Source organism: Mytilus edulis, chromosome 8 (assembly GCF_963676685.1).
Source record: "Mytilus edulis chromosome 8, xbMytEdul2.2, whole genome shotgun sequence".
NCBI lineage: Eukaryota > Metazoa > Mollusca > Bivalvia > Mytilida > Mytilidae > Mytilus > Mytilus edulis.
In genome coordinates, this window is record NC_092351.1 from 15001266 (window position 1) to 15026621 (window position 25356).

At 31.3% G+C, this 25356-nt stretch overlaps 1 protein-coding gene across 2 annotated transcripts in view; it reads right to left on the reverse strand.

Moving 5' to 3' along the window:
* Window positions 1–25356, reverse strand: part of LOC139484892 (protein Fe65 homolog) — a 122738-nt gene that overhangs the window by 94288 nt on the left and 3094 nt on the right. For both annotated transcript variants that reach the window (XM_071268935.1, XM_071268932.1), the window contains exon 2: window positions 21668–21742. The gene's annotated coding sequence lies outside the window, so the exon portion shown is untranslated. The remainder of the gene's footprint in view (window positions 1–21667; window positions 21743–25356) is intronic.

A 25356-nucleotide genomic window follows, 5' to 3' on the forward strand; every position in this document is an offset into this window, starting at 1 on the left:
TATTTTCTCGCATAACATTACATAATAAAAACTTTTTTTATTTAACCACATGACACATGACAGCTTTAACTATAAATAGTGCTAATTCACCTTATTTATCAATTAATTGCAGGCTTATTTTTAAATAACAAAACTTGAACCATAACAATATCATTAAAAAAAAATATCTCAATCCCTAATCTCAGATTTTAAACTGAAATCTAATTTGGACAAAAAGACAGTAAAGCCTGTCACCAAAAAAATCTAACTAATAATTCTAAGAAAATACACCAAAATCTAAATCTAAATAAAAACAATTTATACTAAACTTTAAACATAAAAATAAATATTAATTCATCTAAGGGAAATATCTATGTCACTTTTCACTGTTGCTTTTCTCCCCTAATTATGTGTATACCAAGGTACACTTGACCTTTGTCAAACGCCTATAAGATATATTAATTATAATATGTACACTTATATAACAATAAAGTTGTTGACTACATGAGATTTTATATATTATATGCTGTATCAAAATGATGATATGGATGGATTATTTTCTACCCTATGGCAAGACATATGTTTTGCTGTCTTACATCTTACTTTTTGTTCATTCTTTATAATCAATTTATATCATTTAAACTTCTATATTGTATTATTATTTTTCGCCTATAAACATTTCCCCATTTTTAAGTATGAATCTACATAACACAGTAAGATTATGATACATGTGTTTTGTCCAATCACAGGACACTAAAATGTAAACTAATATAAACTTAATGATTCCTTATGAATATCTATAGCTATATAGAATTGAGTGCTTAAAACCAACAACATAGAATGATCTCCAGTTTCTTTTAAATTTGTGATGAAGTACATGTGAAACATGTTCTTAATAAATAATAACATTAGATATATATTACATTATAATAATGCTTTATTCTGATTGGCTAACTGCACATCACGTGCTATTCCTTAAGCAATTGCATTACTCAATAAAACTTATCATTCATGATAACACGTGGTTCCACAAAAAAGTGCACAGGTGAATTACATAAAAACATATATAAAATTCGTGTTTTCATGATCATAGCTAAAAAATGTAATTTTAAGTATTGAATGCTTCTTTTTGTAACTTCATAGGGTTGAAAAAGCGTCGACTGTGCCCACATTTTAAAAATAAAGCGCTTCCGCGCTTCATACAAAATGTACTTCGGTCAACGCTTTGACACCCCAATGAAGTTACAAAAAAAAGCATTCAATTCTTAAAAGGATTATTCTAATGTTTACTTATTACAATGAATTTCTATAATGATCAGGAGTCAAAACTGCACACAACCACCTTCATCAACCTGACATGATTTCTAATGGAACTTTATTAAATGATGAATATTATTGCGAACCCTATCGTAGTTTTCCATAGATTCACCTGCAAGTTACCTGTCCATTTAAACTTTTGGCAGTTCTATTGTCCCATCTAACAAATACAACAGGTATTGTTCTCTGTGTAGTTTATTCACTCAGACCTTTAAATTTCTTCTAGGAGAAATATATCACTCATTGATTAATCTACCTGAGTAAAAAATTGAACTGTCAATGAAGAAAAAATACTTATACAAATACTTAGTAAGGACTCACAAAACTGCATGTGGTGTTGTATTTATTCGATACCTGGAGTAACTCGTTTTTAATGTGTTCAATATTACATTTGTAATACTGATTCAAAAATTAAAAGTTGATTTCTGATCAAATATTCAATATTTTTGTGTGTTTGATAAATAAAAAATTGAATATTATTATTTTTGAATTAAGGTCTTCATAAACATAAGTCTATAAATGAACAACAACAAAAACATGTAAATTCATTGGAAAATACTAAAAAATGTGTCTGAAATAAACTTTTTAGTATTAAACCAGATTTTATATTGAACAGATTGAAAATATATTAATGATAATATTGAATAAATACAATATTGCATACAGTTTATGTGAGTTATTAGAAGTATTTCAATAAAAAAGAAGATAACTTTTTGGTCAGGTAAATTAATCAATGAGTGATATATTTCTCCTAGAAGAAATTTAAAGGTCCCAGTGAATAAACTACACAGAGAACAATACCTGTTGTATTTGTTAGATGGGACAATAGGACTTACAAAAGTTTAAATGGACAGGTAACTTGCAGGTGAATCTATGGAAAACTAAGATAGGGTTCGCAATAAAACTAAACAAACAAATTAAAATAGACCAAAATTAGAAAGACTATTTTTAATACTTTCAAGAACTTTTCAGAATGTATAAAATAATCATGAATGATGTAAACATTTAGCTACAATGATTTCTAAAATATGAATTCTGGATTACGTAATTGGTAATATAACTAAATTGCAAATAATCTGTTAAATTCATAAGCAGAAAGTAAAATTAATATTTTAAATTTGATAAAATATGGATGTATGTTTTAAGCATCAGTTTATATACTTCAGCATTATCTGCATTATAAACTCCCACATTTGAGCAGTAGATCATTTGATGTAAAGAGTCAGAGTGGCATTGGATGTGAAATGAAGTTTTAACGGAAGTTTTGACATTCATTTACTCGTCTTGAATTGAAAATATACCTAAGAAATAGTTCCTTACATAAGCATAACATGAATTACATTCATACTCACTATTATAGAAAATGAAGTCAATTCCTATCATTCATTATATTAATAATTCATTAAACATGTTATATTTCAAAAACTTAATTGAATTATTCATCTAAATTTCTAAAAATATAAGAAATTACTTGCATCACTTCAGACTATGGTCCATTGCTTATATGCCTTAAAATGAAACCATGCATAAATTTTATATGTTCCCATTGACCATGAAATCAATTCTTGATTAAAACTAACCAAGAGGTAATTTGAGCCTCAATCGTTTGATAACTATCTTCTAAGATTAATAAAACAATTTAGGTGGAATTTCTCACTCTTATTAGCCATAACAAGAATCATATACATAGACCTTTATAGTGAAAAATAAAATGGCTTCCGTTATCTTCGTTTCATCATTTCATGGGTATGATGCCAATGTGACAACTACCTATTTGAGACCAAAGGAAGAAGATGTAAACAACTGTATGTGGCCTTGAATCAATGAGCAAACCCTATAAAGTAATATTAATCTATAAATGGCCCCATCGTACTGTTCAACCAACAACAAAAAACAGCCTTCTGGTATCTTTCCCCTATATTAACAATAAACAAATTTTTAGTATTTTTTAAACATATGACTCTGGGGTTTTTTTTCTTCAGATTTTAATATTTTCTTATGCTTATCTCAGGATTTTCTACTTGAGAAACTACAAATGTATTTAATACCGGATTTTTATTTTTATTTTATAGCTGACTTTTTTTGCATGATAAAAGATTTCCCATGTGAATTGTGAAATTATAAGTCAGTTGTATGAAGTCAACTGGAATAGTTAAATGAATTATTTGTTTTAACAGAAAGATATTATACGAGATGTGAGCAAATAATATCAGGAATTTAAAAATAACTGAGTCCTAAAAATAGAATCGAAAATAGAAACAGGGAATGTGTCAAGCAGACTTACTCCGAGGGAGAAAAAATGTGAACACACTATATAGACAAATGTTTTTTTTTGGTTAAAAATTGCTGCCAAAAGGTAATTTGTGTGTGTTTGTTGTCCCATAGATAATATCCCATATCTCCTTTAATATAAAATTCTGGAGATGCAAGAACTATTTGCCACTGGACTTTAAGCAACCAACAATCATCCATAAATTCAAATAGATCTCAATAAAAGTAAAAGATCAATCAATTACCATAATGACTATAGATAAAAGATTTGCATAGAAAGTATTAAGAATGAACTGACCAGGTGAGACTCTCTTGTCCTATAAATCAATGCTTTGTAACTATTCAAAATATAATTTTTGTTCACATGATGCAGAATAGGAATGAGAATATCATGTGATCAATCAGAAAACATACGGACTCTGCCATGCTGGGATCAATAATGTCTACTAGAATGACCACAATTTGTTTAACATCAGACAAACTATGACAGAAAATCAACACAAATAATGACTCAAAGCTGTGTTTTAAGACATTTTAATAATGTCTAGGAAATATGTGCTGTGAAAAAAGACATAAAATATCATTTGATATTGTAAAAAGTCAATGAAATGCTTGTTTACATTGTGTTATTATGTAGGCACACATTGTTATTTGAAGCATTTATCACAAACTATTACATGCTACTTTAATTCTAATGGCTGTGAAATATATGAATAATTGATTGATTACTCTTTACTAAATGTCCAGTTGCAAATATTTGATGAAAACTTAGGACAAGAACAAACATTCATGAATCCTATAAATAGGTTTTACCAAGCAAACACAGGACAAGAACAAACATTCGTGAATTCTATAAATAGGTTTTACCAAGCAAACATAGGACAAGAACAAAACATCCATGAATCCTATATATAGGTTTTACCAAGCAAACTTAGGACAAGAACAAAACATTCATGAATCCTATAAATAGGTTTTACCCAGCAAACTTAGGACAAGAACAAACATTCATGAATCCTATAAATAGGTTTTACCCAGCAAACTTAGGACAAGAACAAACATTCATGAATCCTATAAATAGGTTTTACCAAGCAAACATAGGACAAGAACAAACATTCATGAATCCTATAAATAGGTTTTACCAAGCAAACTTAGGACAAGAACAAACATCCATGAATCCTATAAATAGGTTTTACCAAGCAAACATAGGACAAGAACAAACATTCATGAATCCTATAAATAGGTTTTACAAAGCAAACTTAGGACAAGAACAAACATTCATGAATCCTATAATAGGTGTTACCAAGCAAACTTAGGACAAGAACAAAACATTCATGAATCCTATAAATAGGTTTTGCCAAGCAAACATAGGACACGAACAAACATCCATGAATCCTACCTATAAATAGGTTTTACCAAGCAAACTTAGGACAAAAACAAACATCCATTAATCCTATAAATAGGTTTTACCAAGCAAACTTAGGACAAAAACAAACATCCATGAATCCTATAAATAGGTTTTACCAAGCAAACTTAGGACAAGAACAAACATCCATTAATCCTATAAATAGGTTTTACCAAGCAAACTTAGGACAAAAACAAACATCCATGAATCCTATAAATAGGTTTTACCAAGCAAACATAGGACAAAAACAAACATTCATGAATCCTATAAATAGGTTTTACCAAGCAAACTTAGGACAAGAACAAACATCCATGAATCCTATAAATAGGTTTTACCAAGCAAACATATGACAATAACAAACATCCATGAATCCTATAAATAGGTTTTACCAAGCAAACTTAGGACACGAACAAACATCCATGAATCCTATAAATAGGTTTTACCAAGCAAACTTAGGACACGAACAAACATCCATGAATCCTATAAATAGGTTTTACCAAGCAAACTTAAGACAAGAACAAACATTCATGAATCCTATAAATAGGTTTTACCAAGCAAACATAGGACAAGAACAAACATTCATGAATCCTATAAATAGGTTTTACTAAGCAAACACAGGACAAGAACAAACATTTGTGAATTCTATAAATAGGTTTTACCCAGCAAACTTAGGACAAAAACAAACATCCGTTAATCCTATAAATAGGTTTTACCAAGCAAACTTAGGACAAAAACAAACATCCATGAATCCTATAAATAGGTTTTACCAAGCAAACTTAGGACAAGAACAAACATCCATGAATCCTATAAATAGGTTTTACCAAGCAAACATATGACAATAACAAACATCCATGAATCCTATAAATAGGTTTTACCGAGAAAACAGGACAAGAACAAACATCCATGAATCCTATAAATAGGTTTTACCAAGCAAACTTAGGACATGAACAAACATCCATGAATCCTATAAATAGGTTTTACCAAGCAAACTTAAGACAAGAAAAAACATTCATGAATCCTATAAATAGGTTTTACCAAGCAAACACAGGACAAGAACAAACATTCGTGAATTCTATAAATAGGTTTTACCAAGCAAACTTAGGACAAGAACAAAACATCCATGAATCCTATATATAGGTTTTACCAAACAAACTTAGGACAAGAACAAAACATTCATGAATCCTATAAATAGGTTTTACCCAGCAAACTTAGGACAAGAACAAACATTCATGAATCCTATAAATAGGTTTTACCCAGCAAACTTAGGACAAGAACAAACATTCATGAATCCTATAAATAGGTTTTACCAAGCAAACATAGGACAAGAACAAACATTCATGAATCCTATAAATAGGTTTTACCAAGCAAACTTAGGACAAGAACAAACATCCATGAATCCTATAAATAGGTTTTACCAAGCAAACAAAGGACAAGAACAAACATTCATGAATCCTATAAATAGGTTTTACAAAGCAAACTTAGGACAAGAACAAACATTCATGAATCTTATAATAGGTGTTACCAAGCAAACTTAGGACAAGAACAAAACATTCATGAATCCTATATATAAATAGGTTTTACCAAGCAAACATAGGACAAGAACAAACATCCATGAATCCTATAAATAGGTTTTACCAAGCAAAAATAAGACAAGAACAAACATCCACGAATCCTATAAATAGGTTTTACCCAGCAAACTTAGGACAAAAACAAACATTCATGAATCCTATAAATAGGTTTTACTAAGCAAACTTAGGACAAGAACAAAACATTCATGAATCCTATAAATAGGTTTTGCCAAGCAAACATAGGACAAGAACAAACATTCATGAATCCTATAAATAGGTTTTACCAAGCAAACTTAGGACAAGAACAAACATCCATGAATCCTATAAATAGGTTTTACCAAGCAAACAAAGGACAAGAACAAACATTCATGAATCCTATAAATAGGTTTTACAAAGCAAACTTAGGACAAAAACAAACATCCATGAATCCTATAAATAGGTTTTACCAAGCAAACTTAGGACAAGAACAAACATCCATTAATCCTATAAATAGGTTTTACCAAGCAAACTTAGGACAAAAACAAACATCCATAAATCCTATAAATAGGTTTTACCAAGCAAACATAGGACAAGAACAAACATCCATGAATCCTATAAATAGGTTTTACCAAGCAAACATATGACAATAACAAACATCCATGAATCCTATAAATAGGTTTTACCAAGCAAACTTAGGACACGAACAAACATCCATGAATCCTATAAATAGGTTTTACCAAGCAAACTTAGGACACGAACAAACATCCATGAATCCTATAAATAGGTTTTACCAAGCAAACTTAAGACAAGAACAAACATTCATGAATCCTATAAATAGGTTTTACCAAGCAAACATAGGACAAGAACAAACATTCATGAATCCTATAAATAGGTTTTACTAAGCAAACACAGGACAAGAACAAACATTTGTGAATTCTATAAATAGGTTTTACCCAGCAAACTTAGGACAAAAACAAACATCCGTTAATCCTATAAATAGGTTTTACCAAGCAAACTTAGGACAAAAACAAACATCCATGAATCCTATAAATAGGTTTTACCAAGCAAACTTAGGACAAGAACAAACATCCATGAATCCTATAAATAGGTTTTACCAAGCAAACATATGACAATAACAAACATCCATGAATCCTATAAATAGGTTTTACCGAGAAAACAGGACAAGAACAAACATCCATGAATCCTATAAATAGGTTTTACCAAGCAAACTTAGGACATGAACAAACATCCATGAATCCTATAAATAGGTTTTACCAAGCAAACTTAAGACAAGAAAAAACATTCATGAATCCTATAAATAGGTTTTACCAAGCAAACACAGGACAAGAACAAACATTCGTGAATTCTATAAATAGGTTTTACCAAGGAAACTTAGGACAAGAACAAAACATCCATGAATCCTATATATAGGTTTTACCAAACAAACTTAGGACAAGAACAAAACATTCATGAATCCTATAAATAGGTTTTACCCAGCAAACTTAGGACAAGAACAAACATTCATGAATCCTATAAATAGGTTTTACCCAGCAAACTTAGGACAAGAACAAACATTCATGAATCCTATAAATAGGTTTTACCAAGCAAACATAGGACAAGAACAAACATTCATGAATCCTATAAATAGGTTTTACCAAGCAAACTTAGGACAAGAACAAACATCCATGAATCCTATAAATAGGTTTTACCAAGCAAACAAAGGACAAGAACAAACATTCATGAATCCTATAAATAGGTTTTACAAAGCAAACTTAGGACAAGAACAAACATTCATGAATCTTATAATAGGTGTTACCAAGCAAACTTAGGACAAGAACAAAACATTCATGAATCCTATAAATAGGTTTTACCAAGCAAACATAGGACAAGAACAAACATCCATGAATCCTATAAATAGGTTTTACCAAGCAAAAATAAGACAAGAACAAACATCCACGAATCCTATAAATAGGTTTTACCCAGCAAACTTAGGACAAAAACAAACATTCATGAATCCTATAAATAGGTTTTACTAAGCAAACTTAGGACAAGAACAAAACATTCATGAATCCTATTAATAGGTTTTACCAAGCAAACATAGGACAAGAACAAACATCCATGAATCCTATAAATAGGTTTTTCCAAGCAAACACAGGACAAGAACAAACATTCGTGAATTCTATAAATAGGTTTTACCAAGCAAACTTAGGACAAGAACAAAACATCCATGAATCCTATACATAGGTTTTACCAAGCAAACTTAGGACAAGAACAAAACATTCATGAATCCTATAAATAGGTTTTACCCAGCAAACTTAGGACAAGAACAAACATTCATGAATCCTATAAATAGGTTTTACCCAGCAAACTTAGGACAAGAACAAATATTCATGAATCCTATAAATAGGTTTTACCAAGCAAACATAAGACAAGAACAAACATTCATGAATCCTATAAATAGGTTTTACCAAGCAAACTAGGACAAGAACAAACATCCATGAATCCTATAAATAGGTTTTACCAAGCAAACATAGGACAAGAACAAACATTCATGAATCCTATAAATTCGTTTTACCAAGCAAACATAGGACAAGAACAAACATCCATGAATCCTATAAATAGGTTTTACCAAGCAAACATAGGACACGAACAAACATCCATGAATCCTATAAATAGGTTTTACCAAGCAAACTTAGGACAAAAACAAACATCCATTAATCCTATAAATAGGTTTTACCAAGCAAACTTAGGACAAAAACAAACATCCATGAATCCTATAAATAGGTTTTACCAAGCAAACTTAGGACAAGAACAAACATCCATTAATCCTATAAATAGGTTTTACCAAGCAAACTTAGGACAAAAACAAACATCCATGAATCCTATAAATAGGTTTTACCCAGCAAACATAGGACAAAAACAAACATTCATGAATCCTATAAATAGGTTTTACCAAGCAAACTTAGGACAAGAACAAACATCCATGAATCCTATAAATAGGTTTTACCAAGCAAACATATGACAATAACAAACATCCATGAATCCTATAAATAGGTTTTACCAAGCAAACTTAGGACAAAAACAAACATCCATGAATCCTATAAATAGGTTTTACCAAGCAAACTTAGGACACGAACAAACATTCATGAATCCTATAAATAGGTTTTACTAAGCAAACACAGGACAAGAACAAACATTTGTGACTTCTATAAATAGGTTTTACCAAGCAAACTTAGGACACGAACAAACATCCATGAATCCTATAAATAGGTTTTACCAAGCAAACATAGGGCAAAAACAAACATTCATGAATCCTATAAATAGGTTTTACCAAGCAAACTTAGGACAAGAACAAACATCCATGAATCCTATAAATAGGTTTTACCAAGCAAACATATGACAATAACAAACATCCATGAATCCTATAAATAGGTTTTACCAAGCAAACTTAGGACAAGAACAAACATCCATGAATCCTATAAATAGGTTTTACCAAGCAAACTTAGGACACGAACAAACATCCATGAATCCTATAAATAGTTTTTACCAAGCAAACTTAAGACAAGAACAAACATTCATGAATCCTATAAATAGGTTTTACCAAGCAAACACAGGACAAGAACAAACATTCGTGAATTCTATAAATAGGTTTTACCAAGCAAACTTAGGACAAGAACAAAACATCCATGAATCCTATATATAGGTTTTACCAAACAAACTTAGGACAAGAACAAAACATTCATGAATCCTATAAATAGGTTTTACCCAGCAAACTTAGGACAAGAACAAACATTCATGAAGCCTATAAATAGGTTTTACCCAGCAAACATAGGACAAGAACAAACATCCATGAATCCTATAAATAGGTTTTACCCAGAAAACTTAGGACAAGAACAAAACATTCATGAATCCTATAAATAGGTTTTACCAAGCAAACATAGGACAAGAACAAACATCCATGAATCCTATAAATAGGTTTTACCAAGCAAACACAGGACAAGAACAAACATTCGTGAATTCTATAAATAGGTTTTACCAAGCAAACTTAGGACAAGAACAAAACATCCATGAATCCTATATATAGGTTTTACCAAGCAAACTTAGGACAAGAACAAAACATTCATGAATCCTATAAATAGGTTTTACCCAGCAAACTTAGGACAAAAACAAACATTCATGAATCCTATAAATAGGTTTTACCCAGCAAACTTACGACAAGAACAAATATTCATGAATCTTATAAATAGGTTTTACCAAGCAAACATAAGACAAGAACAAACATTCATGAATCCTATAAATAGGTTTTACCAAGCAAACTAGGACAAGAACAAACATCCATGAATCCTATAAATAGGTTTTACCAAGCAAACATAGGACAAGAACAAACATCCATGAATCCTATAAATAGGTTTTACCAAGCAAACATAAGACAAGAACAAACATCCACGAATCCTATAAATAGGTTTTACCCAGCAAACTTAGGACAAAAACAAACATTCATGAATCCTATAAATAGGTTTTACTAAGCAAACTTAGGACAAGAACAAAACATCCATGAATCATATATATAGGTTTTACCAAGCAAACTTAGGACAAGAACAAAACATTCATGAATCCTATAAATAGGTTTTACCCAGCAAACTTAGGACAAGAACAAACTTTCATGAATCCTATAAATAGGTTTTACCAAGCAAACATAGGACAAGAACAAACATTCATGAATCCTATAAATAGGTTTTACCAAGCAAACTAGGACAAGAACAAACATCCATGAATCCTATAAATAGGTTTTACCAAGCAAACAAGAACAAACATTCATGAATCCTATAAATAGGTTTTACCAAGCAAACTTAGGACAAGAACAAACATCCATGAATCCTATAAATAGGTTTTACCCAGTAAACTTAGGACAAGAACAAAACATTCATGAATCCTATAAATAGGTTTTACCAAGCAAACATAGGACAAGAACAAACATCCATGAATCCTATAAATAGGTTTTACCAAGCAAACATAGGACAAGAACAAACATCCATGAATCCTATAAATAGGTTTTACCCTGCAAACTTAGGACAAGAACAAACCAACATGAATCCTATAAATAGGTTTTACCCAGTAAACTTAGGACAAGAACAAAACATTCATGAATCCTATAAATAGGTTTTACCAAGCAAACATAGGACAAGAACAAACATCCATGAATCCTATAAATAGGTTTTACCAAGCAAACATAGGACAAGAACAAACATTCATGAATCCTATAAATAGGTTTTACCAAGCAAACATAGGACAAGAACAAACCAACATGAATCCTATAAATAGGTTTTACCAAGCAAACTTAGGACAAGAACAAACAACCATGAATCCTATAATAGGTTTTACCCAGCAAACATAGGACAAGAACAAAACATTCATGAATCCTATAAATAGGTTTTACCAAGCAAACATAGGACAAGAACAAACATCCATGAATCCTATAAATAGGTTTTACCAAGCAAACATAAGACAAGAACAAACATCCATTAATCCTATAAATAGGTTTTACCAAGCAAACTAGGACAAGAACAAACATCCATGAATCCTATAAATAGGTTTTACCAAGCAAACATAGGACAAGAACAAACTTCCATGAATCCTATAAATAGGTTTTACCAAGCAAACATAGGACAAGAACAAACATCCATGAATCCTATAAATAGGTTTTACCAAGCAAACATAGGACAAGAACAAACATTCATGAATCCTATAAATAGGTTTTACCAAGCAAACATAGGACAAAAACAAACATTCTTTAATCCTATAAATAGGTTTTACCCAGCAAACTTAGGACAAAAACAAACCAACATGAATCCTATAAATAGGTTTTACCAAGCAAACTTAGGACAAGAACAAACCAACATGAATCCTATAAATAGGTTTTACCAAGCAAACTTAGGACAAGAACAAACATTCATGAATCCTATAAATAGGTTTTACCCAGCAAACTTAGGACAAGAACAAACATTCATGAATCCTATAAATAGGTTTTACCCAGAAAACTTAGGACAATAACAAATATTCATCATTCCTATAAATAGGTTTTACCAAGCAAAAATAAGACAAGAACAAACATCCACGAATCCTATAAATAGGTTTTACCCAGCAAACTTAGGACAAAAACAAACATTCATGAATCCTATAAATAGGTTTTACTAAGCAAACTTAGGACAAGAACAAAACATTCATGAATCCTATAAATAGGTTTTACCAAGCAAACATAGAACAAGAACAAACATCCATGAATCCTATAAATAGGTTTTTCCAAGCAAACACAGGACAAGAACAAACATTCGTGAATTCTATAAATAGGTTTTACCAAGCAAACTTAGGACAAGAACAAAACATCCATGAATCCTATACATAGGTTTTACCAAGCAAACTTAGGACAAGAACAAAACATTCATGAATCCTATAAATAGGTTTTACCCAGCAAACTTAGGACAAGAACAAACATTCATGAATCCTATAAATAGGTTTTACCCAGCAAACTTAGGACAAGAACAAATATTCATGAATCCTATAAATAGGTTTTACCAAGCAAACATAAGACAAGAACAAACATTCATGAATCCTATAAATAGGTTTTACCAAGCAAACTAGGACAAGAACAAACATCCATGAATCCTATAAATAGGTTTTACCAAGCAAACATAGGACAAGAACAAACATTCATGAATCCTATAAATACGTTTTACCAAGCAAACATAGGACAAGAACAAACATCCATGAATCCTATAAATAGGTTTTACCAAGCAAACATAGGACAATAACAAACATCCATGAATCCTATAAATAGGTTTTACCAAGCAAACATAGGACACGAACAAACATCCATGAATCCTATAAATAGGTTTTACCAAGCAAACTTAGGACAAAAACAAACATCCATTAATCCTATAAATAGGTTTTACCAAGCAAACTTAGGACAAAAACAAACATCCATGAATCCTATAAATAGGTTTTACCAAGCAAACTTAGGACAAGAACAAACATCCATTAATCCTATAAATAGGTTTTACCAAGCAAACTTAGGACAAAAACAAACATCCATGAATCCTATAAATAGGTTTTACCAAGCAAACATAGGACAAAAACAAACATTCATGAATCCTATAAATAGGTTTTACCAAGCAAACTTAGGACAAGAACAAACATCCATGAATCCTATAAATAGGTTTTACCAAGCAAACATATGACAATAACAAACATCCATGAATCCCATAAATAGGTTTTACCAAGCAAACTTAGGACAAAAACAAACATCCATGAATCCTATAAATAGGTTTTACCAAGCAAACTTAGGACACGAACAAACATTCATGAATCCTATAAATAGGTTTTACTAAGCAAACACAGGACAAGAACAAACATTTGTGAATTCTATAAATAGGTTTTACCAAGCAAACTTAGGACACGAACAAACATCCATGAATCCTATAAATAGGGTTTACCAAGCAAACATAGGGCAAAAACAAACATTCATGAATCCTATAAATAGGTTTTACCAAGCAATCTTAGGACAAGAACAAACATCCATGAATCCTATAAATAGGTTTTACCAAGCAAACATATGACAATAACAAACATCCATGAATCCTATAAATAGGTTTTACCAAGCAAACTTAGGACAAGAACAAACATCTATGAATCCTATAAATAGGTTTTACCAAGCAAACTTAGGACACGAACAAACATCCATGAATCCTATAAATAGGTTTTACCAAGCAAACTTAAGACAAGAACAAACATTCATGAATCCTATAAATAGGTTTTACCAAGCAAACATTCGTGAATTCTATAAATAGGTTTTACCAAGCAAACTTAGGACAAGAACAAAACATCCATGAATCCTATATATAGGTTTTACCAAACAAACTTAGGACAAGAACAAAACATTCATGAATCCTATAAATAGGTTTTACCCAGCAAACTTAGGACAAGAACAAACATTCATGAAGCCTATAAATAGGTTTTACCCAGCAAACTTAGGACAAGAACAAACATTCATGAATCCTATAATGAGGTTTTACCAAGCAAACATAGGACAAGAACAAACATTCATGAATCCTATAAATAGGTTTTACCAAGCAAACTTAGGACAAAAACAAACATCCATGAATCCTATAAATAGGTTTTACCAAGCAAACATAGGACAAGAACAAACATTCATCAATCCTATAAATAAGTTTTACAAAGCAAACTTAGGACAAGAACAAACATTCATGAATCCTATAATAGGTGTTACCAAGCAAACTTAGGACAAGAACAAAACATTCATGAATCCTATAAATAGGTTTTACCAAGCAAACATAGGACAAGAACAAACATCCATGAATCCTATAAATAGGTTTTACCAAGCAAACATAAGACAAGAACAAACATCCACGAATCCTATAAATAGGTTTTACCCAGCAAACTTAGGACAAAAACAAACATTCATGAATCCTATAAATAGGTTTTACTAAGCAAACTTAGGACAAGAACAAAACATTCATGAATCCTATAAATAGGTTTTACCAAGCAAACATAGGACAAGAACAAACATCCATGAATCCTATAAATAGGTTTTACCAAGCAAACACAGGACAAGAACAAACATTCGTGAATTCTATAAATAGGTTTTACCAAGCAAACTTAGGACAAGAACAAAACATCCATGAATCCTATATATAGGTTTTACCAAGCAAACTTAGGACAAGAACAAAACATTCATGAATCCTATAAATAGGTTTTACCCAGCAAACTTAGGACAAAAACAAACATTCATGAATCCTATAAATAGGTTTTACCCAGCAAACTTAGGACAAGAACAAATATTCATGAATCTTATAAATAGGTTTTACCAAGCAAACATAAGACAAGAACAAACATTCATGAATCCTATAAATAGGTTTTACCAAGCAAACTAGGACAAGAACAAACATCCATGAATCCTATAAATAGGTTTTACCAAGCAAACATAGGACAAGAACAAACATTCATGAATCCTATAAATACGTTTTACCAAGCAAACATAGGACAAGAACAAACATCCATGAATCCTATAAATACGTTTTACCAAGCAAACATAGGACAAGAACAAACATCCATGAATCCTATAAATACGTTTTACCAAGCAAACATAGGACAAGAACAAACATCCATGAATCCTATAAATAGGTTTTACCAAGCAAACTTAAGACAAGAACAAAACATCCATGAATCCTATATATAGGTTTTACCAAGCAAACTTAGGACAAGAACAAAACATTCATGAATCCTATAAATAGGTTTTACCCAGCAAACTTAGGACAAGAACAAACTTTCATGAATCCTATAAATAGGTTTTACCAAGCAAACATAGGACAAGAACAAACATTCATGAATCCTATAAATAGGTTTTACCAAGCAAACTAGGACAAGAACAAACATCCATGAATCCTATAAATAGGTTTTACCAAGCAAACAAGAACAAACATTCATGAATCCTATAAATAGGTTTAACCAAGCAAACTTAGGACAAGAACAAACATCCATGAATCCTATAAATAGGTTTTACCCAGTAAACTTAGGACAAGAACAAAACATTCATGAATCCTATAAATAGGTTTTACCAAGCAAACATAGGACAAGAACAAACATCCATGAATCCTATAAATAGGTTTTACCAAGCAAACATAGGACAAGAACAAACATCCATGAATCCTATAAATAGGTTTTACCCTGCAAACTTAGGACAAGAACAAACCAACATGAATCCTATAAATAGGTTTTACCCAGTAAACTTAGGACAAGAACAAAACATTCATGAATCCTATAAATAGGTTTTACCAAGCAAACATAGGACAAGAACAAACATCCATGAATCCTATAAATAGGTTTTACCAAGCAAACATAGGACAAGAACAAACATTCATGAATCCTATAAATAGGTTTTACCAAGCAAACATAGGACAAGAACAAACCAACATGAATCCTATAAATAGGTTTTACCAAGCAAACTTAGGACAAGAACAAACAACCATGAATCCTATAATAGGTTTTACCCAGCAAACATAGGACAAGAACAAAACATTCATGAATCCTATAAATAGGTTTTACCAAGCAAACATAGGACAAGAACAAACATCCATGAATCCTATAAATAGGTTTTACCAAGCAAACATAAGACAAGAACAAACATCCATTAATCCTATAAATAGGTTTTACCAAGCAAACTAGGACAAGAACAAACATCCATGAATCCTATAAATAGGTTTTACCAAGCAAACATAGGACAAGAACAAACATCCATGAATCCTATAAATAGGTTTTACCAAGCAAACATAGGACAAGAACAAACGTCCATGAATCCTATAAATAGGTTTTACCAAGCAAACATAGGACAAGAACAAACATTCATGAATCCTATAAATAGGTTTTACCAAGCAAACATAGGACAAAAACAAACATTCTTTAATCCTATAAATAGGTTTTACCCAGCAAACTTAGGACAAAAACAAACCAACATGAATCCTATAAATAGGTTTTACCCAGCAAACTTAGGACAAGAACAAACATTCATGAATCCTATAATGAGGTTTTACCAAGCAAACATAGGACAAGAACAAACATTCATGAATCCTATAAATAGGTTTTACCAAGCAAACTTAGGACAAAAACAAACATCCATGAATCCTATAAATAGGTTTTACCAAGCAAACATAGGACAAGAACAAACATTCATCAATCCTATAAATAAGTTTTACAAAGCAAACTTAGGACAAGAACAAACATTCATGAATCCTATAATAGGTGTTACCAAGCAAACTTAGGACAAGAACAAAACATTCATGAATCCTATAAATAGGTTTTACCAAGCAAACATAGGACAAGAACAAACATCCATGAATCCTATAAATAGGTTTTACCAAGCAAACATAAGACAAGAACAAACATCCACGAATCCTATAAATAGGTTTTACCCAGCAAACTTAGGACAAAAACAAACATTCATGAATCCTATAAATAGGTTTTACTAAGCAAACTTAGGACAAGAACAAAACATTCATGAATCCTATAAATAGGTTTTACCAAGCAAACATAGGACAAGAACAAACATCCATGAATCCTATAAATAGGTTTTACCAAGCAAACACAGGACAAGAACAAACATTCGTGAATTCTATAAATAGGTTTTACCAAGCAAACTTAGGACAAGAACAAAACATCCATGAATCCTATATATAGGTTTTACCAAGCAAACTTAGGACAAGAACAAAACATTCATGAATCCTATAAATAGGTTTTACCCAGCAAACTTAGGACAAAAACAAACATTCATGAATCCTATAAATAGGTTTTACCCAGCAAACTTAGGACAAGAACAAATATTCATGAATCTTATAAATAGGTTTTACCAAGCAAACATAAGACAAGAACAAACATTCATGAATCCTATAAATAGGTTTTACCAAGCAAACTAGGACAAGAACAAACATCCATGAATCCTATAAATAGGTTTTACCAAGCAAACATAGGACAAGAACAAACATTCATGAATCCTTTAAATACGTTTTACCAAGCAAACATAGGACAAGAACAAACATCCATGAATCCTATAAATAGGTTTTACCAAGCAAACATAGGACAAGAACAAACATCCATGAATCCTATAAATACGTTTTACCAAGCAAACATAGGACAAGAACAAACATCCATGAATCCTATAAATACGTTTTACCAAGCAAACATAGGACAAGAACAAACATCCATGAATCCTATAAATAGGTTTTACCAAGCAAACTTAAGACAAGAACAAAACATCCATGAATCCTATATATAGGTTTTACCAAGCAAACTTAGGACAAGAACAAAACATTCATGAATCCTATAAATAGGTTTTACCCAGCAAACTTAGGACAAGAACAAACTTTCATGAATCCTATAAATAGGTTTTACCAAGCAAACATAGGACAAGAACAAACATTCATGAATCCTATAAATAGGTTTTACCAAGCAAACTAGGACAAGAACAAACATCCATGAATCCTATAAATAGGTTTTACCAAGCAAACAAGAACAAACATTCATGAATCCTATAAATAGGTTTAACCAAGCAAACTTAGGACAAGAACAAACATCCATGAATCCTATAAATAGGTTTTACCCAGTAAACTTAGGACAAGAACAAAACATTCATGAATCCTATAAATAGGTTTTACCAAGCAAACATAGGACAAGAACAAACATCCATGAATCCTATAAATAGGTTTTACCAAGCAAACATAGGACAAGAACAAACATCCATGAATCCTATAAATAGGTTTTACCCTGCAAACTTAGGACAAGAACAAACCAACATGAATCCTATAAATAGGTTTTACCCAGTAAACTTAGGACAAGAACAAAACATTCATGAATCCTATAAATAGGTTTTACCAAGCAAACATAGGACAAGAACAAACATCCATGAATCCTATAAATAGGTTTTACCAAGCAAACATAGGACAAGAACAAACATTCATGAATCCTATAAATAGGTTTTACCAAGCAAACATAGGACAAGAACAAACCAACATGAATCCTATAAATAGGTTTTACCAAGCAAACTTAGGACAAGAACAAACAACCATGAATCCTATAATAGGTTTTACCCAGCAAACATAGGACAAGAACAAAACATTCATGAATCCTATAAATAGGTTTTACCAAGCAAACATAGGACAAGAACAAACATCCATGAATCCTATAAATAGGTTTTACCAAGCAAACATAAGACAAGAACAAACATCCATTAATCCTATAAATAGGTTTTACCAAGCAAACTAGGACAAGAACAAACATCCATGAATCCTATAAATAGGTTTTACCAAGCAAACATAGGACAAGAACAAACATCCATGAATCCTATAAATAGGTTTTACCAAGCAAACATAGGACAAGAACAAACATCCATGAATCCTATAAATAGGTTTTACCAAGCAAACATAGGACAAGAACAAACATTCATGAATCCTATAAATAGGTTTTACCAAGCAAACATAGGACAAAAACAAACATTCTTTAATCCTATAAATAGGTTTTACCCAGCAAACTTAGGACAAAAACAAACCAACATGAATCCTATAAATAGGTTTTACCAAGCAAACTTAGGACAAGAACAAACCAACATGAATCCTATAAATAGGTTTTACCAAGGAAACTTAGGACAAGAACAAACATTCATGAATCCTATAAATAGGTTTTACCCAGCAAACTTAGGACAAGAACAAACATCCATGAATCCTATAAATAGGTTTTACCAAGCAGGTTGACTATAGAATGAACAGTGAAGGGACTGTCAATAGACAAAGGGTTAGTGTTGTATAAGGAAATAAATGTAACCTTGAAATTGGCAAATATTGGCTCCTACAGGATTGTAGCAAAAGTTTATTAAGGTGCTGAGAGCATTTACTCTCGTAGCTCAACATGTGGTGCTGAAGTCCTCATTATGATCAGACTTTGTTTTACGACATCTACTTGAGACAAGTGAATGCTCAGCTCTCACAATATGGAATTTACTGACCCCATATATATCATTTTAGGTCACTAACATACCATGTAACTAATTATATTCAACCAGATGAATAAGAATACCTGAATAAATTTAACATTTTCATTTTGTTTTTCTGCATTCTCAGTTACAAATTGTTACATTGTTTAAACAGATGGTTTTGTTTTCATCAATCCCTAAAAGCTTCAAAAGAGTTTTCTTTTTTATGCTCCACTTATTATGCCCCACTTAGGAGAGTTATGACATTTTTCAGTCTATGCATTCATTCATTCATCCGTTTGCCTATCTGTCCCTCTTCAGGTAAAAGTTTTTGGTAAAAGTTTTTGGCTAAAGTTTTTGGTCATGGTAGTTTTTGATGAAGTTGAAGTCCAATCAACTTGAAACTCAGTACAAATGTTTTCTATGATATGATCTTTCTAATTTTAATGCCAAATTAAAGTTTTTTACCCCAATTTCACAATCAACTGAACTTGAAAAATGATAGTGTGGGTGGGGCATCCATGTACTATGAACACATTCTAGTTAAAATCTATAATTTTATGCAGGACTTTTTTTAAATGACCTATTACTAGATTGACAAAAGATGATAAAATAATATTTCCTGTGAATTCCAATGACTGCTTTGCTTGGCCTATCAATGTTACATTAATGCTGTCATATTTTCCACCTGATCAATAATAGATGATTTTGTTTGTAGATGCTCTTTGGATGATCAATCTCCTAAGTAATGAAGATACAGTTTTAGATGAGATCATGTTTTATAAATTTAACCAATCAGCTGCAAAGAATGCTTTGGACAGCCATGTTTTTGTGCAGAGGCTCCTGGCTTTGGACAGGTACAAAAATGGGTCGAAATGTGAGATAACAACCCTCCATCTGTACCTCAAGTCAAAGGTAAATTAAACAAAAGTTTTGTTCCAAGGGGCCCAGTGCTTTCAAAATGTTTCAGGGTAGAAGATATTTTTTTAAAAGATTACAACTGATGTCAGATACTTAAATATAGCAATATACAAAAAATGTAGCTATAGACACACACAAAAAGGAATGGTTAGACTCTGGTTCTCTGGGGCCATGTAACCTTAAAGAACCTTCCTTCAAAATGTCTTGCCATTCCTAGTATTAGAAGGTTCACCAACGTTTAATCTATAATTTTAAAATTAATAAATATAATAATTTTCTCAAATTTACTAAAACAAATGCAAGTTTATGCTTATATAACACATTATTGAAAACAAAGACTTGCCTTATAGTTTTATACATTTTACATAATATGTTAAAAGCCTGCAGCAGAATTAAAATTATCATGGGCCCTTCCAAATAATCAATTGTACTTGAAAACTCTACTACATAAATCAACAACATGAACAAATTGCAATGCCAATGAACTAAATGTCTGATTTCGTCACAATTATTCAATATCCATTAGAAGAAATAAATTCAATTCTCATTCCCACATCATGCACGATTTTGTTATTTTCAATCCATTAAAATGACGTCATTGATAAATTTTTCAGTAAATGAAAATAGTGAAAACACAAAAGCCAATGAATTGATCTGATTAGTTTAGAAATCAATAAACAATATATGTAATAGTATTACCTCCTACCGCAAAGAGTCGTAACGCTGGTGGATAACTTGTTACTGCAGATCAATAACGTGTCCGACTTTCTGATCCTGAAAGATAAAAAATCTCAACTCAGTGCCAATTAGACAGTAACAATGTAATGTCTCTTATTATCGATATTACTACAAAAACTAAAGAAATCGTCAAAGAGTGAAGCTATTCCATTTCAAACTTGCCTGATCTAGTTAACTGTTTTGAATTCCAATACATTTGTCATACATTACTACACAAATAGTACAATAGGTCCTTAGTTATACAGTATTAACATTCCTGTGCAATTCTTACATGATGTCAGTATTATAAAATATTGAATTTTCCAACCTAAATCAGTTCAACTATAAAATGAAATACATTAGTAATATCCAGGTTAAATGAACTACTTCCGAAAATATGAGCAAAATTTCTAAGAAATGACAAGTTATTTAATATTCTGTGTGTGTAGCTATGTTACGGCATTCTACTGTATAGTAGCACCACTCCTTATAAGTTATATCATCTTTGCTTCCCCAAGACTAGCTGATGCAATTTAATAAAACATTTGAAAAAGGTTATTACATGTATATAATGTCAAAATGTACAAAATTTATGTTTGTTCAGACTAATTTTTAATTTGGTTAACCATTATGGAAAATTCTTTGAAGGATACTTCATCAAAACCTACAATTTTCTGAAAAGGGATGGGAAATATTGAATACATATTACTATCAGCGTCAGGTAACACTTAATTTATGACAATGTATGTCTTGTAAAAAGAGGGATTGGGGATGAAATCTTGCATTAAGAGTTTCAATGGAATAAACTATTCCTACAGAAACTCTTACACAAATTTGAATAAAACAACATATAAATCCTAAATACCAGTAACATACTAAAGTATATCTACCATATATGTCATTAGAAATAAAGACAGCCCTATTAACAAGATTGTTCATGTTTTAAGTCAATGTATGGTAAACAGTAAGACTCAAAAGTAGATGTCTCACAAATCTGAAAATCGTTACGGAAAAACATTTAGGTAAAACAGCTTATAAATACCCTCTCCTTAAGAAGGGGGTGTATTTAAATTGAAAATTGAAATTGTAGAACCTTCATAGTAGGGCCGTAATAATAAGATTTAATTCAGAAATGCTATGTCTCATAGTTATAACCGTGATAATGTTCATCACAAAATACATTATATAGAATTTGTTTGATAATTCTTCCATGTCATTTTGCAGGAATATCAATAATCTGATCAATAACCAAAGATAATGTATCATTTGTTATTGAAGTTTATCCCATCAAAAAAGTCAATGAAAATGCGCAGTACGGAAATACTAGTCTCAATAAATATTATTTAACATCATTTAGCTCAAGCTATAATTGCTGTCTGAACTTTTTATGTACTACAGACATTATGTGATAACTTATTACGAATCATAAAGAAACGTGTAAACAAACATAAATGTACATATTGTTTCATATCTTAACCTTGCTGGTAAAAATATTCACTTGTTGTAATGTAAAATCAACTGTGTTTAGCTGATCTAATGCTTTGTCAACACAGATGGACACTAATTCCAACAGCTGTTTCGTCATCTGTGTGTATTCGCTAAACTATCCTAAAACTACCATATAGTTATACAATAATCAGTCAAGGTCAAAAGGTTATAGTTCTATTGTTTTACAGGTGTGTTCTAACAGCTTTTACCCTACGGGTCACCACCCATATGCCGTCCAGACATACATAACAAAATCAATAACACATTTTTTTTCATTGGAAATCTGGTTAAAAATGGGGATAAGTCTAAAATGTAGGGGTGCTACATTTCTGACTAATCAAAGTCAAATGTTTACAATTGTACATCATGTACATGTAAATGTATTATATTGCATATATATACATGTATGTTGCAGATTTTACACTAAGTTCTCCAGTCCAGAAAAATATGACAAAATTCTTTAAACAATTTCATAATGTTTCAGAAGATGCACAATTTCAGTAAGACATTGTAAGAGTGCTATCTTTCTGTGAAGTTCTTGGGATCTTGGTTTAAAACTCTAAAAGTTGAAAACATAAATTTTGCTGAAAATTACTAATTTCCCAAGTCTGGGAAAATGAAAAATAAATTCAATCCTGTAAAAAAAACAATTTGATATAATAGCGATGCACAACTATAACATACATATATATGTTCAATCTTTCTGCAAAGTTTCAGGGATCTGGGTTAAAAACTGTAAAAGTTGATTACACAAAACTTGAAACCTCTTTCATAAATTTAGCTGAAATAGACATCAGATTTCAGGGGGGGGGGGGGGGAGGGGGGGCAGTCATCCAGTAACATATCATCAATTTCAATTTCAATACTAATGGTAATATAAAAAAGAAGATGTGGTGTGATTGCCAATGAGACAACTATCCAAAAAAGACCAAAATGACACAGACATTAACAACTATAGGTCACCGTACGGCCTTCAACAATGAGCAAAGCCCATACTACATAGTCAGCTATAAAAGGCCACTGATAAGACAATGTAAAACAATTCAAACAAGAACTAACGGCCTCATTTATGTAAAAAAATGAACGAAAAACAAATTTATATATATGTAACACATAACAAACGACAACCACTGAATTACAGGCTCCTGACTTGGGACAGGCACATACATAAATAATGTGCAGGGTTAAACATGTTAGCGGGATCCCAACCCTCCCCCTAACCTGGGACAGTGGTTAACAGTACAACATAAGAACGAACAATAAAAATCAGTTATAAAAGGCTTAACTCATCAGATGGACAAAAATACAAGTGGACGTGGCCGGGTACTTATACATCCCAACACAAAAAGACACAATGAATAGATCTGAGAGTACTCACAGTTATCTGACATGTTAAAGGCAAAATTTTGTTCTCCAGAAGATGCTTCTCAATAATGTCAGAAAACAAGTTTGTTGAAAACTGACTGATAAGTCCCCCAGTGACATGAATGAGAAGAAGAAATAAGGTAGAAGTTTACATGGTTAATATTTGTCTTATTTCATACAAAAATACTTGTATTCAAGTTTTTTTATTGTACAGTATCTAAATGTGTTGTATTTATTTTGAAGATTATTTTGTTACAGAACATGATAATGTTCAAGATTCTGCCAGGCAGTATCGTGTGTTTCAATGGACTTTATTTTTGTAGCTTGATGGACTTATAGTTATAACAAGATCAGATGTATTAAGAAAATAACTTTTAGGTGGTCACTGCACCATTCAGCATGTTCTCCCCAGGGCCTTTAAGCATCATGATGATGTGATGCTATAATCTTAAATGTGATGCTATCTGAGGTGGTTTTCTAATAGATTATGTTATCAGGTTATGTCCTTTTCTTTTTTAGCCATGGCGTTGTCAGTTTATTTTTGATTTATGAGTTTGACTGTCCCTCTGGTATCTTTCGTCCCTCTTTTATGGATGTGATGCTATAATTTTTAGAAACTACATAGTATTTTAATTTTCTGTTTACCAGGATGCTAAATGAAATATCTGTGGATAATCCAAACTTGTGTTTGTTCTATTGTATTTAGAAAGTAAAGGCTAATGTTGAAGTGTACATTGTACCTAATTGCATGTGCTCAATTATGTATGTACACATACTGACATATATGTGTTCCAAAAAGATGGAGCTTTTTAGCACAT